The sequence below is a fragment of the Phoca vitulina genome, unplaced genomic scaffold (genome assembly GCF_004348235.1).
Source record: "Phoca vitulina isolate PV1807 unplaced genomic scaffold, GSC_HSeal_1.0 scaffold10, whole genome shotgun sequence".
Classification (NCBI taxonomy): domain Eukaryota; kingdom Metazoa; phylum Chordata; class Mammalia; order Carnivora; family Phocidae; genus Phoca; species Phoca vitulina.
In genome coordinates, this window is record NW_022589713.1 from 47,262,737 (window position 1) to 47,267,352 (window position 4,616).

At 41.7% G+C, this 4,616-nt stretch overlaps 1 pseudogene; it reads left to right on the forward strand.

Moving 5' to 3' along the window:
* The first annotated feature begins 465 nt into the window (after window positions 1-465).
* Window positions 466-1,548, forward strand: LOC116634865 (annotated as a pseudogene).
* Window positions 1,549-4,616: the final 3,068 nt, after the last annotated feature.

Here is a 4,616-nt window from a genome sequence, read left to right on the forward strand (position 1 = left end):
ACAACGTTTCTCGATGCTCTTATCTATAAAAATGAAAATTAGTTAAGAAATTAATGCTGAGGGGTGCGTGGGTGGCTCAGTCGTTAAGCGTCTGCCTTTGGCTCAGGTCATGATCCCAGGGTCCTGGGATCGAGCCCCATATCAGGCTCCCAGCTCAGCCCTCTCTCACTGTCTCTCTCTGTCAAATAAATAAATAAAATCTTAAAAAAAGGAAATTAATACTGAATCTTGCTGTTTTTGTGTTTATAATATTTATGCCCAGATATAGGACATATTTTTAAAAATTTCATATCATTAAGAGATGTGTTTCCTATAAAAATTTATTTATGTTTAACAATTATTTTTCAGAAATTGTAATATATTTTTGTGTTTTGATATCTGTTTGCAATAATTATAATAACTCAATTAGAAGAAAGTTTTTAAATCTTAAATGATCAATTGGATGTAGACCAAGAGCTGGCATCCAGGAGCAGAGCACTTTACTCCTACCTCAGAATGGATAGAGACCAGGAATTGAACCCTTATGCCCAAGCAAAGTAGGATTTCATCCAGCAATTCTCCCAGATTGTCAAGGTGCTGACCGAGGATGGCATGGGCCACCCAGAGACAGGAGATGGAATTGCCTGGCTTAAGGAGGTCTTGGAGTACAATGCTATTGGAGGCAAGTACCAGTGGGGTTTGACAGTGCTGATAGCTTTTCAGGAGCTGGTGGAGTCAAGGAAGCAGGATGCTGATAGCACCCGGCAGGCCCTGACTGTGGGCTGGTGTGTGGGACTGCTCCAAGCTTTCTTCCTGGTGTTAGATGACATCATGGATTCATCCCTCACCCGGCAGGGGCAGATCTGCTCATATCAGAAGCCAGGCATAGGTTTGGATACCATCAAAGATGTTTTGTTTCTGGAAGCATGTATCTACCACCTGCTGAATCTCTACTGCCAGGAGTAGCCCTGTTACCTGAAATTGATTGAGCTTTTCCTACAGAGTTCCTATTAGACTGAGATCAGACTGACCCTGGACCTCATCACAGCCCCCCAGGGTAATGTGGATCTTGGCACATTCATTGAAAAGAGGTATAAATCTATTGTCAAGAACAAGACGGCTTTCTATTCATTCTATCTTCCTGGGGCTGCTGCCATGGATATGGCAGGCATAGACAGGGAGAAGAGCATGCCAACACCAAGAAAATCCTGCTGGAGATGGGGGAGTTCTTTCAGATTCAGGATGATTCCCTTGATCTCTTTGGGGACCCTAGTGTGACAGACAAGATTGACACAGACTTCCAGACAACAAATGCAGTTGGCTGGTGGTTCAGTGTCTTCAGTGGACCTCTCTAGAACAGTGCAAGATCCTTCAGGAGAGTTATGGGCAAAAGGAGGCTGAGAAGGTGGCCCTGGGTGAAGGCGCTATAGGAGGAGCTGCACCTGTCAGCTGTGTTCATGCGGTAGGACGTAGACAGCTACAGCCACCTGATGGGCCTCCTCAAACCATGCCTTGCCCCCAGCCATGTTCCTGGGGCTAGCATACAAGGTCTACAAGAGGAAAAAGTGACCTAAAGATGGAGAGGGCGGGGAGGGGAGGGAGGCTCTCAATAAATTGTCTAACCTTCAAAAAAATGATCAGTTGGATTTATGTTCTCAATTGTTCACTCATCACGCTTGCAGTAAAGGGAGGACATTGCCCCACTCCTTTGACGTTGACTTGACCATGTCACTTAGTTTAAGCAATGGAATCTTAGCAGGTGGGATGCAAGTAAAGATTTTAAATGTGTTTGTGTGATTTGTCTCACCTCTTGAACTTATGCCATCCACCTTGATAAGAAAATGCCTAGGTGCAATGTTTTTCAAGTTTCTCTTAGGGTATATGTGAACAAGGAGTTTGAGGCACCACTATAGACATATACAACCGGAAGATATCTTTCAGATCGTTTGGGACAAAGACTTTAAAGACCCTAAAGTCCCAAGGGCAAGCATTGTTATACACATGAAGGTCGGCATCTTATCTGCTTTCCAGGTTTGCTTTGTGATGTCCCACCCAAACTGTAGTTTCATTGCTAAAAAAGAGATGTATATAAAACCCAAGTTATCTAGATCTTTGCCCCATGATCTACGAACAGTAACACAAAGGCAACATTTGAAAATGAAATCTGGCAAGAATATAGAGAAATGTCTTAATTCACCTATAAAAGAAGATATTGAGAATCTTCTGTAACTGCAAACTAGGTTCAATCTTAGCAATTTCCCCATTTTGGATATTACATGAAATTATTTCCATTTAGGAAACTCCCTAAGACTGAAGCTCTGAAAGTGGAGGTTTGTGATCCCTGGGGCTCTCATGTGAGTAAAGACCACAGCATACTCAACGTCCAGGAGAAACATGGCTCCACTTCCTGGGATATTTCCTTTAAATACCAAATTAAGTGTGGACCTTCTGTGGAACAGGATGCAAGGTATTGGTTGATGAACTTTAAAAGACTTCTAGGAAATTTTTAAATTATGATAAGATCTAGCAGCCCTACCTTCAGGACTCGTGTACACACAGTTCACCCTTTTCTGCTGGTAGGGATTCTTCAGTGAAATGCTGGAGAAACCGACTTTAATGGCTTCACCTGCTTAAGGTGGTCCTTGTTGCCTTGGGGAGAGAAAGGGTCGCAGACATCACTAATGCCTATACTTCATGTTGCTCAGATGCAGCCCTTGTGATCCGGTCATGCTGCTGACCCTTTTCCTGAGCCATTCTACATTTTGGGTTTGAGAGGAGTTTGTGGAAGTTCTGGAGGGTTTTCTTCTTAGCTGACATCCAAAGGGAAACTTTTTTTGCTTGGATTACAAGGAGGTCGATATCTCATTAACAGCGATGACAGATTGTAGGAGCTCTAAGACAGCCTCATACCAAATGTGAAACAACCAATATGTTTATGAAATCATTTAATCCATAATCACAGCGTATAATGAAAGGCACTGGTGCCTTGGCATCGGCATTTACAAGGCCGACACGATGATATGTTTCTGCGAATTACAGATTCAGCAAACTGTGTAATTTATGAGTCATGAGAAAAAAGGATCCATCTGGGCAGTTCTCGAAGCTTGTTGAAGCAAGGTGACGTCTTTAATCAACCTGAATATAAAAACCACACTATTGAGTTATTTCGCTGTTCTGTGCAATGCCACGTTCCTCTGGTCCTTACTGTTTTCTGAGGGATTGGGGAAACAGAGGGGTAACATTCTTTTCAACTTTGCTGCAAAGATGCTATAGATGTGGTGCAATTATTTTCTTTTGCAATTCAGAGGCAACAGAACTATGACTTGGAGGTCACTGCTTGTATTGACCTTGAAAAATTACTTGAGTTACCTTTCATCAGAGAGCTCGAGGCCATAATTTGGCCCTAAACAAGACTGCAGACAGAGCATCTGTGAGATTTCTATGGACTCTGGGCTTTCTCATCATTTTCCAGTAGAATGCAACCCCTCTTGAACTCTGGCCACAATGATCTCCATTCCAATGGGTCATTACCTTGCTCACAGCTATTTATTTCTTTATGACCACCTTAGAAAGGCCCCATATGTTGGCCTCTACAATCGCATCTCTGGGTTGTGTTTGGGACTGCAGGTCAAATTTAATGTATATTCAGCAAATCCATGCCTACCATGATCTGTGGTGTCTTTATCTGGAAGGTGATGATAATAAGATTAATTTTTATGGTGGTCATGAGAATAAAATAAAATGAGCACACTGGTGCCCAATCAATGCCAGTTTGAGTTCCTTCCCCACACCAGTTATATATACTCAATAGGTACTCCCAGGATGGAGAAAGGGTTCTGGGGTGTAGCGACATGCTCTCTCAGTTTTTATGGGTATAGGTGATGTTCAGAGCTTGTAGGATGAACATCAAAAGAACCAGACAAGTATTGGTTGCATATCATTGTAGCACGGGTAACATACACATTTTCTCTTGCTATTTCCTGTTCTTTAAAACCCACAATTTGAGGAAAAAAGGTATAATTTCATCTGTTAAATTTCAGCTCCTCTTATGGCCCTCAAGTGCATTGCTCTCTGCAGTACCATTTTATCCATACCATTCTTCTGGATTTTTGTATTAGAGCTGGATTTAGTATAAAGCACTAAAAGTGCTTTCTGTGAGTTGCCAGAATTCACGGCGGTAGTGGCTTGGTATTGGAATCCAGTTCAGGTTTCCCTACATCTGTCTCCTCCCTGCTTTTTTTTCTCATTATATTTGGGATGTCTGGGTGATTTGGGCTATGGTCAGATGTGGCCAGGGGATCTGAAAATCACACCTTACAAACCTTAGTCCAACCTCGGTATTCACAGGTAAACCTCTTTCTGGCATAAGAGAATTGTTTCATACTCATGACCTAGTCCTGGGGTTTATAAAAGTAGAAATATAGAAGTATTAGGTCAACTTTTACTTTTTAGAAAGAGCCACCATTCCTGTTATGATTAGAGAAATAATCATAACACCCTATCTTAAAAATGGCTGATCTGATAGTCCCCCAGGCATTGCAGCTGTGTTTATAAGAGCAAAAAAAGAAAAATTGTAATTATCCATAATTATTATTGAGATGTCAACTTCTTTGTAACCTTCACAAAAAATAATTCCA